The 15,367-nt window shown below is 36.5% G+C and overlaps 1 protein-coding gene across 10 annotated transcripts in view; it reads left to right on the top strand.

Moving 5' to 3' along the window:
* The window catches only part of CTNNA3 (catenin alpha 3), a 1,750,900-nt gene that overhangs the window by 528,224 nt on the left and 1,207,309 nt on the right, over nucleotides 1-15,367 (top strand). Inside the window, exon 1 of one of the 10 annotated variants that reach the window (XM_055081013.1) lies at nucleotides 1,304-1,322. The exons of the other annotated variants lie outside the window; for them this stretch is intronic. The gene's annotated coding sequence lies outside the window, so the exon portion shown is untranslated. Of the gene's footprint in view, nucleotides 1-1,303; nucleotides 1,323-15,367 lie in introns of those variants that run through there. 10 annotated transcript variants of the gene reach the window in all.

Here is a 15,367-nt window from a genome sequence, read left to right as displayed (position 1 = left end):
CTTGGATTCCCACCCCACCCTCTGTGCCCTGCCATACCCTGCCACATTGGAGTTTGTACTAGAACCTTTTATTACTGAAACATATTCAATATTTCTTAATGAATTTGTAGGCAGGCTCTGAATAAAAAGTTATCATACCATTATAAGTTTAGAATCAAAGGCCAGCTTGTAGCTTTATTTCTGTACTAAAGTAGGTTTAGCAGGGTCAGACACAGATGAGCAACTTGTGTTGTTGATTTGCCTGGCTATTGACTACACTTAATAATTAATTGGAGAAGACTGTTAGTGATCTACAAATTGCCCCACCCTATTTGGGTCCTTTTTTTAAAATCAGAAATTTTAATATGTTTTAAAGTCTTGTAACCATAATGAAAGAGTTTATTGAATTTTGACATGACTTTGCTTGTTTTCTTCTGGGAGATAAATTGAAACTAGATTTGCCTTAATGTTTTCCTTAGAGATAACTATCACAGTTTGTATCTGAGAAACTCAACTAAGGTTGTTGACTGACAAAACTTTATTACTCCAAGAATTGTTTGCTTTTATGTCCCAGAGTAGCTTTTAAGTATTTTAGTTTGATATTCCTATAAACTTGAAGTAAATCTCTAGTTGTTCTAGTGGATTTAGATTATGAATATGATTCACTGTGAGGGCATGGTACCTCATTTGCAAAATACTTTTCTTTCATTTACAAATGGCAAGGGTTTCTCTGTAGGGATTTTTATCTCCCTGTAAAAAGTTGTTTTCTATCTATGGTAGGCAGAATAATGGCCCCCAGTGGACGTCTGTGCTCATCCTTGGAACTCATGCATACTTTACATGGTACAAGGGATTTGTGATGGAGTGATTTTCCTGGATTAAATGTGTGGGCTCAATCTAATCAATTAAGTTTTTAAAACCAGAGAACCTTCCTTGGCTGGATCAGAGAAAGATGTGATGGAAAAAGGAGAGATTCAAAGCATGAGAGTCAGTTTGCCATTGCTGGCTGTGTGGTGAGGCCACTCAAGATGGCTGTTCTCTTGCTTTCTGTACATCCCTTTCGTAAGAACCAGTGCCTGCTTCACCTATATCTTACCCACCTGACTGACCTTCCTACATACTTATTCCAGGCCCCAGCTAGTGATTGTTCTTATCAAAGTGGTGGTGAGGGGTGTGCCTCTCTGCTGCTTTCCCTGGTAATTAATGAGCCCACCTGACGTCAATTCCCCTATAACTGGCAATCTGCTCTTCCCCCACCCTCCCGCAGTGAAGACGGACGCCATGTCTTGCTGGCCGTCTGCTGCACATGGTGGGGTGTCGCTCCAGGACCTTGCTTCAGACAGGTAAGCTCCCCTATCCATTAAACTATTGATGTCTCTGTTGCTGACTCGAAGCTCTTTCTTTGGTCTTGAAGCTGGGCAAGTACAGGGCTTTTAGGCCTGTGGGGTGCAGCCCAACAATTGGCAGAGTCAGATAGGAGACTGAGGAAACTCCTGTGAGCACCGAGATGTGGGGAAATACAGGACGGGGAATGGAAAGTTACAGGGGCCTCCACTAACATGTGGGGCCCGAAAGTTGCAAGTGTAATCTCGGCGTGGCTGGCCACTAACATGTGGGGCTCCAAAATTGCAGGGGTAATCCTGAAAGTTGCAGGGAAATCTGGGGTGGCTATCTAATGGGGGGCCTTGTGGTGGCTGTCCTTGATTAATGGGGCTGCCAAGAGATCTGGAGAACAGTGGCCTCTAACAGCTGTGCTGTTGTATCAAAATGAGCCTTCTGTAATTGGTTAAGCTAGCTTTCTAAAGGAATTGTGCTTTTGAGATGTAAATGATCTACCTGGCGTCTCTGGACTTTAATCTTCCGTGATCTCTAGAAGTATAGGAGAAAAAAGAGCTTTTAGGTAAACTCTATAGAAATAATTATATTTTGGGAAAGTCTATCTAAAGTAGTCCCTCCATATTTTGGTAACTTGAAACTAAAGTTGAAAGAAGAGAATTCATGTGTCGTTTCAAATAGGATAAAATATTGGAACATTAATTGCTGGGAGGGTCTAAGTTTATCTACCTCTACCTGCTTAAGAGAGGAAGGCTAAAGCATTGTTTTCCAATCAGGAAATGCACAATTACTTGCTTCTTGGTTTTTGCCAGAGATTAAGGTTTTCGCCAGAGATTAAGGTTTTCAAGGGTTAAGATTATAATCAGTCATAATTCTTGTAACCAAGTTTCTTTATTGATTACATTGTGATCAGGTGTTTAACTGTGCCTTTTAAAGTTTTTGTCATTTATAGACAGTTATTGTTTTATTCTGATGCTTTTGCAAAAGTGCTTCATCTTCAAGAAGATTCATAGGACTTTTTGAGAAGTATAAGTCTCTGATATATTTCTGATCATACCACTGAACTGGTAAGAAATTAAAGAATCCTGATGGAAAACCTGATGGCGTCATAAAAAGTTAACAAAAGGATTGGTTACGGAGTGAACTGGTGGATATGGTTATAATGTTTATGGGGTTTGTCTGGAATGTCACTGGTTTTGATCTGTGTTTTCCAGGTAGAGGGAAGCAAGTTAGTTACGACACACAGCAATTTGGGTAAACTACACCTGTGGGTAGAATTGAAGCATTTTTTTCTTTTCTCTCTTCCTGGTTCCTCCAGAAATTGGAGACTCTTGGGCTCTGAGCAGGCTTAGCAGGTGTATGGGAAAGACTGTGTGCTGTCATGTGCAGGAATCTTGATATTTTGGGGACCTCTAGGAGAGAGAAATCCACTGGGGTGGAGCCTGATAGCAGGCCTTTGGCATGGCTTTCCCATCCTTGAGAGGCCTTTTGAGAATTCAGTCTGACACTCCTGAGGAGTTCCACCATGGTCAATTTGGAGGAGCCTATATGGTCAATTGACCAGACTTGTTTTGCAAACAAATTAGTCTTGATTTGACTTGTTTGGTGGAGATGAGGGTAATTTTAGAGAGAACAATATTATGTTTCAGTGGATGTTAAATTCTAGTTCTATTAATTGAGGTCTGTATTTATGAAAGTTACTGTGTTAGTCATACTTTTGCCCTCATATTCTGGATAGAAAGAAAATTATCTGGTGAAATGGTCACAGTATTATGACTCATGAAATGTCACACTGCTTGCTTTAAGTCTGCTGCTAAAAGCACATGTACTGTGCTTGTATGACAATTGGGTATAAGTGATAAAATGTATAGCCTATAAAGTGTTTCCCCATTAATATACCTCTCAGCATATTCACAAGATCTGAGTGGTTTTCCCCCAATGTGAATGACTAGGCAAATATAAAGGAGGCCTAGCCCTGAGGGACATGATCTGAACCTGGGGTAGGAGCCAGCACCGCAGAATTGATGGATGGATATTTTGATCATCAGTGCTTTTCTATTGAACAATTTGCAGTCAAAAGGGGAAATGATGGAAAAATCTACATATACTGAGGTATGGGGAAGTCATTCTGGCTTATACATGGTTTAACTTAAACTTTACTGACCAGAGCAGCCTGTTTTGTGGCCTTTCAGAAATGCATTGTACATATGCTTTGGCCATTAAGGAAGGGAATGCATTTGAAAGTCAAAATGGAGTAGCTGTAGTTCGGACATCCAAGGTAAAACTAGGTGGCCATTGTATATGTGATTTTGGACATGTTCTTGTATTACAGAAAACTTGAGTTTTCTGAAACTGCGCTGCAGACCAGGACAGAAACCACAGGCAGGTGTGGTGTTATCTCTGAATGCGGTTACCACTTGTATTTTGCTTAACTGTCATGATCTCCCCTGTGTAGTGCCTGTTAGTTGTCTTGCATTTCCTCCCTATGAGGGAGGAAATCTATTTGAGGAATGAGCTGCAACACTGACCTCACTGTGAAAAGAGTCTAATTGCTGGGTCTACAGCGAGATGCTGTGCTCACCTCCTCTGAACTTCCATGAGAAATCAACCCGGCTAATGTGACTAGGCGGGGACTACTGACAATGGGGGGAAAGGAGTCACCATCTTCCAGTCCCATATGCTAATATGTCAGAAGGACCCCCCATTGGTAAATGGTACTGTACAACTGCCTGGCCTTGAGCCCCCTGGGCTATGCTGTGTGGAGGGGAATAGGCTGGCTTCTGGACACACAAGTCCAACTAATGGGACTAACTTTTTTGTTTGGAAAGACCTAATGGGTTCCCCCCTAATGTCACTCAACATAACATGGGGTGGCAGACCTATACTGTGACTTCTGAGTCATGACTAGGCCAGGGCCTGCCCCTCCTTGGGAGTGGCTCTGGGTTTGTGAAAATCAGGGATGGCCTGTCTGTATTGTATTTGTGGTATATGGTTGCAGTGTCCCTCTACATACCTGATCCCAGGGATATTGTGGAAGAGGAGCCAACCAAGATTGTAAGGGTCGTGCAGGGTATGTAAGGGCGGAGTGTATGGCCAGGCCACTCAAGATGGCTGTTCTCTTGCTCTCTGTACATCCCCTGCCTGACCAGTGCCTGCTTCACCTGTATCTTACCCACATGACTGACCTTCCAGGTGAAATAAACTCTAGTTTAACATACTTCCAGGCCCCAGCTAGTGATTGTTCTTATCAAAGGGGCAGTGAGGCATGTGCCCCTCTGCTGGTAATGAGCCCCTCTGACATCAATTTCCCTATCCTTCCCCCGGGAGTGAAGACTGCTGCCATGTCCTGCGCTGCACACAGTGGGGTGTCGCTCCAGGACCTTGTTTCAGATGGGTAAGCTCCCCCATCCATTAAACTATTGATGACTCTGTTGCTGACTCCTGGCTCTTTCTTCTGTCTTGAAGCTGGGCAAGCACAGGGCTTGTAGGCCTGTGGGGTGCAGCCCAACACTGGCTTTAAAGTTGGAGGAAGGGGGACATGAGCCAAGGGTGGCTTCTAAACCTGGAAATGGCCCTCAGCTGACATCTAGCAAAAAACTGGGATCCAGTCCTAGAATTGCAAGGAACTGCATCTTCCAATAACCCAAATGGTCAAGTAAGCAGATTCTCCACTAGAGCCTCCTGAAAGGAGCATGGCCTTGCTGACACCTTGATTTTAGTCCAGTTTTATACTTCTGACTTATATAACTGTAAGGTAATAAGTTGGTGTTAAGTCACTAAATTTGAGGTAATTTGTTACAGCAGCAATAGAAAATTAATACTTGATCTTAATCAGGGGTCTTATAGAGATACTATGTGAGCAACTTTGAAATCTTATGTGAAACGAATTGCTGCCATTATATACTAAACATATAGGTATATTAAATATGAACTGTGTATAAATCTCAGGAAAGGAAATCAGTTTCATAGAAATACCAAAACACTGATTTTGAATGTGCTTGTGTATCTCACATAGGATTTAGCATGAAGTAATTAAAATGCCTGAAAATCATTTAATGGTGTAAACACCGTGAACTGCTGTGGTGCTACACAATGGAAAATATGATTTAGTTTATTTTCTGAGCTAGTGCTTTCAATGGAAATATTATGCAAACTAGAATAATATGTGAATCCAATATAATTAAAAACTTTCTAGTAGCCACGTAAGTAAAAGAAACAGGTGAAATTAATTTGAATAATGTATTTTTAGTTCAGTATATGCCAAATATCGTTTCAACATATCAACATAAACATTATCAGTGAGATAGTTTACATTCCTTTTTAGTACTAAATCCTTGAAATCTGATATGTATTTTATATTTATAGTACATCTGGATTAGCCACACTTTAAGTGTTCAATAGCCATATGTGACTGTGATATTGGACAGAACAGCTCTATACAGAAAAGTCTTCTCCACTACAGTTTCTGATACTTAACCACCTCCATGTTTCTGCAGCTTTAATAATTCTACTACTATTAGGAAAGGTAACAGAAGAAAAAAGACAGAGAACACTTAGGGAGACTAAGAGCTACCGCACCATGCTGTCATTTCTGTGTTAACCAGTAAAGTAGGCAACTGGCATTTTATAGTAGCATATTGGAGGAAAACAGAACTTTCCATATGTGGTAGATTATATTTTCCCAAAATGGACACAATAGTATCTCCCATTTTGCATATTCTTTGGTATGACTTTGTCTTTCCTCCATCATTAGTTGGAGTTTAATACCCTTCTTGAAACCAGGCTTACCTTAATGACATGACCAATTAAATGTGACATAAGTAATGTTCTGGAACTTCTGAGGCTATGTCACAAAAAGCTTTGCCTTTCAGAGTCCAACTAAGCCTCTTGGAATGCTCAATCTTGGAAACTTCCTCTCAGAATGCAGTTGCTATACTATAGGAAGCCCAGCCCATCTGGAGAGGTCACAACCAGGTAGGCGATCTGGTTGAGAGCCTCAGCTGAGTTCCCAGATCAACAGCCAGTCCTGTGACTGTGCCATCTTGGATGTCTAGCCCATTCAGACCTTCCTGTGGCTGCAGCTGCAGCTGAACCTTGACTGCAGCTGCATTGAGACCTGATGTGTGAAATCCTGGCCAAGCCCAGTCAAACCTCAGAACCATGAGAGAGAATAAAAAGTTGTTGCTTTTAGCTGCTATGTTTGGGAATGTCTTCTTGCACAGAAATAGATGATACTCTGAATACTACAGAATTTGATTGGCAAAGTTTATTTTGAGAAAAACATAAAGAATCAAAACTGCTCTAACACCAAATGTGAGGAACTGCCTAGAAGGTACAGAGGATGAGTCAGACTGTCCCCTTAGCCATAGTGCTCAAGGGTTCTTAACAACAGCTTTGTAAGGAGGAAGATAAAAACTGATATAGTACAAAGTATAGATTTAGTTAATCTCCACAAATCTTTAATAATAAGTCCTGTGTAAAAAGTAAAACCACCAAAGATATCCTCATAACAGATCTGAAGTGGATAAAACTTACCTGTTAGAAGTCAAGATTATAGTGCCCAATGTGAAAACAAAACAAAAAAACCTAGGTAAGTGACCTTTTGCAGAATTTCATTTTAACAAGGCTTATTTGTGGCTAGGTGCATTTTTGCTATAATGATGTATATAATTGCATTTAAGAAGTGACTTTGAAACTTTTCCAGGTGATCCACAATTGATATTCCCAAAATGTGCATGATGATCACCTGCTCTCTTCAGTGACATTGAATCAGAATCACTGAATACTGAGTGATTATATAATTTATGCTAGAGAACTGTCACAGGCAAGTGTTTATTCAGGCTCTTGTGGTTACTAAGTCTCCCTTCCTTCTTGGCAATTTTAAGCATAGTAGCAGGGGCTCAGAGAAAGAAATATGCAAACCTCCATAAAGTTGGCAGTACTGTAAGTATGGCAGTTGGCTTACAACTGGGGAGAGAAAAATAATTCTTTGGTTTGGTGCATAGCAGAGATATGATAATCACTATTTATGATAATCATGTTGTCTTTTGTAAAAACAGAAGCTCTTTCTAATTTTATAACTCCTTTAGAAGAATTGGCTGCTCATTTTATCTTGTTTCTGACCTTTATATAAAACCTAGAAGCTTGTATGGTAGAACTAACTGAATCTACTTGATGGTTACTTTTATGTTGAGCTGTTTAGACAGTATGGGGAAACCCACCCATCTTCTATCAACTTGGGGTTATTACAGTGTTCCAGGAATGCCTCCCAAAGACTTGAAATGAAGATATTTTTTAAAAAAACTTTTATTTGGCAATAATTATAAATTGAAAGGAAATTGCAAAGATAGTCCAGAGAGTTTCTGTGTCCCTTCTGCCCAGTTTCCCACACTGGTAGTATCTTATGTAACTGTAGTGTATCAACCCCTCACCACAACCCCCGGCATCCCACTATCCCTAACCCCTGCAAATACTAATCTTTTCTCCATTTCTATCGTTTTATCTTTTCTAAAATGTTTTATAAATGGAATCATACAGTATGTGATCTTTTGAGACTAGCTTTTTTCACTCATCATGATGCCCTAGAAATCCATCCAAGTTGCATGTATTGATAGTTTATTCTTATACCCATGGTATGAGTATACCACAGTTTATTTTGCTATTCAGCTATTGTAGGACATTTTTGTTGTTAACCAGTTTTGGGCTATTACAAACAGAGCTTCTATGAGAAGTTGTGTACAGGATTTTGTGTAAGTTTTCACTTTTCTGAGATAAGCGCCAAGTGTGATTACTGGGTCATAATGGTAAATGAATATTTAGTTTTTAAGAAACTCCCAAACTATTTTCCAGAGTGGCTGTATTATTTTACATTTTCACCTACGAAGGGTGTAGTTATTCTGCACCCTGACCAGCATTTGATATATTTAATATTTTTATGTTAGTTGTTCTAACAGATGTGTACTCATTGAACATCATGGTTTTAATTTGTATTCCCCTAATGGCTAGAGATATCAAACATCTTTTCATATGCTTATTTGTTACCTCCATATACTATTCAGTGAAATGGTTCATCATGGTTTTTTGCCTATTTTTAAGTTGGATTGTTTGTATTTTACTGTTATTTTTGAGAGTTCTTTATGTATCCTAGATATGAGAAATTTTTCATATACGGGGTTGCAAATGTTTTCTTGCCGTCTGTAGCTGATAAAGGCAATTTTATCAGTTTTTTTCTTTTATGTATTGTAGTTCTGGTGTCTAAGAACTGCTCATCCAATTCTAGGTACCAAAGATTTTCTTAAAAGTTTTATAATTTTATGTTTTAAATTTACATTTTACATTTAGATCCATTTTGAGTTACTTTTTTTATGAGGTATGAGATTTTTCTCAAGGTTAGTTTTTTGCCTGTTGATATCCAAATACTCTAGCACTATTTGTTGAAATGGATTACCTTCTTCCATCCAGTTACTTCTGCATCTTTGTCAATTCTATGCTACTGAACTATTTGTCTATCCCTTGGTTAATACTACAGAGTATTGATTACTATAGTTTTATAGTTAGTCTTGAAATTGCTTACAGTTATTCTTCCTACTCTATTCTCCTATTTCAAAGTTGCTTTAGTTTTTCTAGCTCCTTAGTTTTTTCATGTAAATTTTAGCATAATCTTATCTGTATCTACAAAAACTCTGTGATTTTGATAAGAATTATACTGAACCATGTATCAGTTTTGGAGAATTTGAATCTTTACTATATTGGGCCTTCCAATCCAGGAACACATGGTATGTCTCTGTTAGATCTTCTCTGATTTCTTTTGTAAGCATTTTGTACAAGTCCTGAACATGTTTTGTTAGATTTATACTTGTTTCATTTTTTTTCAGGTACTGTAAATGATATTGTATTTTAAATTTCAATTTCCACATATTCACCACTAGTATGTAAAGATACAATAGGTTTGTATGTATTTATCTTACATCCTGTAACCTTGCTCAACTCACTTATTAGTTCAAGGTTTTGTGGGGTTTTTTGTTCTTGTTTTTAGATTCCTTATTTTCAATATAGATGTTCTTGTCATGTACACATGTGGATAGTTTTGTTCCTTTTTTTTATTGGAGTATAGTTGATTAACAATATTATATTAGTTTCAGGTGTATAGCATAGTGATTCAGTATTTTTATAGTTTATACTCCATTAAAAGTTATTACAAGATAATGACTATATTTCCCTATATGTCCTTGTTGCTTATTTATTTTATACACAGTAATTTGTATCAATACCATATCGCTATTCGACCTTCCACCCTTTCCTCACCCTATAGGTAACTACTAGTTCGTTTTCTATATCTGTGAGTATGTTTCTATCTTGCTATATACATTTGTTTGTATTTTTAGATTGCGTATATAAATGATATTTTACAGTATGTGTCTTTCTCTATTTGACTTATTCACTAAGCACAATATTCTCTAGGTCCATCCACATTGCTACAAATGGCAGAATTTCATTCTTTTTTATGGCTGAATAATGTTCCTTTATGTATATACCACATCGTCTTGATCCATTCGTCTGTTGATGGACACTTGTGTTGCTTCCATAGCTTGGCTATTGTAAATAATGCTGCTGTGAACATTGGTTTACATGCATCTTTCCAAGTTAGTGTTTTCATCTTTTCCAGATATATACCCAGGAGTGGAATTGCTGGGCTATATTTTTAGTCTTTTTAGGAACCTTTGTACTGTTTTCGATACTAGTGGCACAAATTTACATTCCCATCAACAGTGTACAAGGGTTCCCTTTTCTCTGCATACTCGTCAACAATTGTTATTTGTAGACTTTTTGATGATAGCCATTCTCACAAGTGAGAGTGATATCTCATTGTGGTTTTTTTTTTTTTTTTACATCTTTATTGGAGCATAATTGTTTTACGATGGTGTGTTAGTTTCTGCTGTATCACAAAGTGCATCATCTATACATATACATATTCTCGTTGTGGTTTTGATTTGCATTTCTTTAATAGTTAGTGATGTTGAGCATCTTTCCACATGCTTATTAGCCATCTGTATGTCTTCTTTGGAAAAATGTCTATTCAGGCCTTCTGCCCATTTTTTTAAACAAATTTATTTTTTTAATTAATTTTTATTGGAGTATAGTTGCTTTACAATGCTAGTTTCTACTGTACAGCAAAATGAATCGGCTATAAATATACATATGTCCCCTCTTTTTTTGGATTTCCTTCCCATTTAAGTCACCACGGTGCATTAAGTAGACTTCCCTGTGCTATACAGTATGTGCTTATTAGTTACCTATTTTATACATAGCATCAATAGTGTATAAATGTCAATCCCAATCTCCCAATTCTTCCCACCCCCCCTTTCCCCCTTGGTATCCATATGTTTTTTCTCTATGTCTGTGTTTCTGTTTCTGCTTTGCAAATGAGATCATCTCTATACCATTTTTCTAGATTCCACATATATGCATTAATATACAGTATTTGTTTTTCTCTTTCTGACTTCCTTCATTCTGTATGACATTCTCTAGGCCTATCCACATCTCTACAAAAGACCCAATTTCGTTCCTTTTTATGGCTGAGTAATATTCCATTGTATATATACGTACCACCTCTTCTTTATCCATTCCTCTGTTGACGGACATTAGGTTGCTTCCATGTCCTGGCTGTTGTAAATAGTGCTGCAGTGAACTTTGTGGTGCATGTGCCTTTTTGAATTATGGTGTTCTCTGGATATATTCCCAGAAGTGGGATTGCTGGGTCATATGGTAATTCTATTTTTAGGTTTTTAAGGATCCTCCATACTGTTCTCCATAGTGGCTCTATCAATTTACATTCCTACCAACAGTGCATGAGGGTTCTCTTTTCTCCACACCCTCTCCAGCATTTATTGTTTGTAGATTTTTTGATGGCCATTCTGACTGGTATGAGGTAGTACCTCATTGTAGTTTTTATTTGCATTTCTCTAATAATTAATGATGTTGAGCATCTCTTCATGTGTTTGTTGGCCATCTGTATGTTTTCTTAGAAATGTCTATTTAGGTCTTCTGCCCATTTTTTGATTGGGTTGTTTGTTTTTTTAATATTGAATTGTATGTATTGTTTATATACTGTGGATATTAATCCCTTTCCTGTCATATCGTTTGCAAATATTTTCTCCCATTTTGTAGGTTGTCTTTTTGTTTTCTTGATGGTTTCCTTTGCTGTGCAAAGATTTTAAGTTTTATTAGGTCCCATTTTTTAATTTTTACTTTTTTTTGCTTTAGGAGATATATCCAAAAAAATATTGCTACAGTTTATATCATAGCATATTCTGCCTCTGTTTTTTTCTATGAGTTTTATGGTTTCAAGTCTTACATTTAGGTCTTTAATCCATTTTGAGCTTATTTTTGTATGTGGTGTGAGGAAATCTTCTAATCTCATTATTTTACATGTACCTGTCCAGTTTTCCCAGTACTCTTTTTGAAGAGACTGTCTTTTCTCCATTGTATATTCTTGCCTCCTTTGTTGTACATTAATTGACATAGGTTTTCTGGGATCTCTGTTCTGTTCCATTAATCTATGTGTCTGTTTTTGTGCCAGTACCATGCTTTTTTTGATTACTGTAGCTTTTTAATGTAGCCTGAAGTCTGGGAAGGAGATACCTCCAGCTTTGTTATTTTTTCTCAAGATTGCTTTGGCAATTTGGGGTCTTTTGTGGTTCCACATGAATTTTAGGATTATTTTTTCTAGTTCTGTGAAAATGTCATGGGTATTTTGATAGGGATTGCATTGAATATGTAGCTTGCTTTGGGTAGTATAGCCATTTTAACAATATTAATTATTCCAATCCAAGAGCATGGGATATCCTTCCATTTCTTTGTATCATCTTCAGTTTCCTTCATCATTTTTTTTTTTATATTTTTCAGAGTTTCCTTCATCATTTTTTTTTTATAGTTTTCAGAGTATAGATCTTTCACCTCCTTGGTTGAGTTTATTCCTAGGTATTTTATTCTTTTTGATGTGATTTTAAATGGGATTTATTTTCTTTCTCTGATACTTCATTATTAGTGTATAGAAAAGTAATAGATTTCTGTATATAAATATTGTATCCTGCAACTTTGCTGAATTCATTAGTTAGTTTTAATAATTTTGGGGTGGAAACTTTAGTGTTTTCTATGTAAAGTATCATATCATCTGCAAATAGTGACTGTTTTACTTCTTCCCTTCCAATTTGGATGCCTTTTACTTCTCTTCTTGTCTGATTGCTGTGGCTAGGACTTTTGATACTATGTTAATTAGAAGTGGTGAGAGTGGGCATTCCTGTCTTCTTGCTGAATTTAGAGGAAATGCTTTCAACTTTTCACTGTTGAGTATGTTCTTACTTGTGGGTTTGTCATAAATGGCCTTTATTATGTTGAGATATGTTTCTTCTATACCCACTTTGATCAGATGCTTTTTCTGAATTATTGATATGATCTTGTGATTTTTATCCTTCTTTTTGTTCATGTGGTGCATCACATTGATTGACTTGCAAATATTGAACCATCCTTGTGTCCCTGGTATAAATCCAATTTGATCATGGTGTATGATCCTTTTTTATATATTGTTGGATTTGGTTTGCTAATATTTTTTGAGGGATTTTGCATCTATATTCATCAGAGATATTGACCCGTAATTTTCCCGTTTTTATAGTATCTTTGTCTGGTTTTGGTGTCAGGGTAATGGTGGCCTTGTAGAATGAATTTGGAAGTGTTATGTCCTCTTCAGTTTTTTGAAATAGCTTGAGAAGGATAGGTGTTAGTTCTTCTTTATATGTTTGGTAGAATTCCTCTGTGAAGCCATCCAGTCCTGGACTTTTGTTTGTGGGTAGTTTTTTAAAATTATAAATTCAATTTTACTGTTAGTGATCAGTCTGTTCAAATTGTCTTTTTTTTTCTTGATTCAGTCTTGGCAGGTTGTATGTTTCTGAAAATTTGTACATTTATTTTAGGTTGTCCAATTTGGACATATAACTGTAGTTTCTATAAATTTTAGTTTCTCTGTGGTACCAGTTGTTGTTTTTCTTCTTTTCTTTCTTATTTTGCTTATTTGGATCCTCTCTCTTTTCTCTTTGATGAGCCTAGCTAAGGGTTTATCAATTTTGTTCATCTTTTCAAAAAACCAGCTCTTGGTTTCATTGATATTTTGTATTGTTTTCTTTTTCTTTTTTGGTCTCTGTTTTATTTTTTTCTTCTCTGATCTTTATTATTTCTTTCTGTATGTTGACTTTGGGCTTTGTTCTCCTTTTTCTCATTCCTTTAGATGGTAGGTAAGGTTGTTTATTTGATTTTTTTCTTGTTTTTTTGGGTAGGCCTGAATTGCCATAAACTTCCCTCCAAAATGCTTTTGCTGCATCCCATGGATTTTGAAAAGTTGTGTTTCCATTTTCATTTGTCTCAGGGTATTTTCTAATTTCTTCTTTGATTTCTTCATTGACCCATTGGTTTTTTAGTAGCATGTTGTTTAGTCTCCATGTGTTTGTGCTTTTCCCATTTTATTTCTGTAATTGATTTCTAATTTTATACAGTGTGGTCAGAAAAAAATGATTGATATGCTTTCTATCTTCTTAAATTTGTTGAGACTTATTTTGTGGCCTAGGACACGATCTATCCTGAAGATAGATCTTGAACTTGAAAAGAATGTGTGTTCTGCTGTTTTTGGATGGAATGTCCCATAGATGTCTATTAAGTCCAACTGGTCTAATGTGTCATTTAAGACTACTGTTGCCTTTGATTTTCTGTCTGGATGATCTAGCCATTGATGTCAGTGGAATGTTAAAGTTCCGTACTGTTATTGTATGATTGCCAATTTCTGCCTTTATGTCTTTTAATATTTACTTTATATATTTAGGTGTTCCTGTATTGGGTGCATGTATGTTAACAAGTGTAATGTCCTCTCATTGATTCCTTTATCATTATATAATGCCCTCTTTATCTCTTGTTATAGCCTTTGTTTTAAAGTTTTTTGTTTGTATGAGTATTGCTACCCTTGCTTTCTTGTTGTTTCTGTTTGCATGAAATATCTTTTTCCATCCCCTTACTTTCAGTCTATGTGTATCTTTAGCTCTGAAGTGAGTCTCTCATAGGCAGTATATAGAAGGGTCTTGTTTTTTATACAATAGCCACCTTATGTCTTTTGATTGGAGTATTTAGTCCATTGATATTTAAATTAATTATCGGTAGGCATGTACTTATTGCCATTTTATTACTTGTTTTCCAGTTATTTTTGTAGTTCTTCTCTGTTCATTTTTCCTTTTTTTTTGTTTCCTTGTGGTTTGTGGATTTTGTTTAGTACTATGCTTGTGTTCCTTTTTAGTTTCTGTGTATCTATTTGCAGGGTTTGATTTGTGGTTACTGTGGGGTTCATATATATGTTGATGTATAACTATATCTGTTTTAAACTTGTAGTCATTTAAGTACAAATGTATTCTAAACAATGTACATTTCTTACTCTCTTCCACCACATTTTGTGTTTTGATGTCATATTTTACGTCTTCATGCTTATCCGTTAACTGTTTATTGTAGTTATGGTTGCTTTATTGTAGTTATGTTTGCTTTTACAATTTTTTGTCTTTTAGTCTTTGTTCTGTGGTTGATTCTCAGTCCTTAGTATATGATTGCCTTTCCTAGTGGGATTTTCCCTTTCCTATAGATTCTTACTTCTTTGCTACTTTGAGAATACTCTTTAACATTTCTTTTATGGTAGATTTAGTATTGATGAACTCTTTTAGTTTTTCTTGTCTGAGAAGTTCTTTGTGACTCTTAGTCTAAATGATAATCCTGCTGGGTAGAGTATCCTACATTGCAGGTTTTTCCCTTTCAGTATTTTGAGTATATCATGCCACTCCCTTCTGGCCTGCAAAGTTTCTGCAGAGAAATCAGCTAATAGCCTTATGGGGGTTCCATTATATATGATCATTTGTTTTTCTCTTGCTGCTTTTAGAATTCTCTCTTTAACTTTTGCCATTTTAATTAGAATATGTATTGGTGTGAATCTGTTTGGATTCATCTTGTTTGGGACCCTCTGTGCTTCATT

This window comes from Physeter macrocephalus, chromosome 20 (assembly GCF_002837175.3).
Source record: "Physeter macrocephalus isolate SW-GA chromosome 20, ASM283717v5, whole genome shotgun sequence".
Classification (NCBI taxonomy): domain Eukaryota; kingdom Metazoa; phylum Chordata; class Mammalia; order Artiodactyla; family Physeteridae; genus Physeter; species Physeter macrocephalus.
The sequence above is the reverse complement of the archived record's forward strand: the minus strand, read 5'-3'. Positions and strand labels throughout refer to the sequence as shown.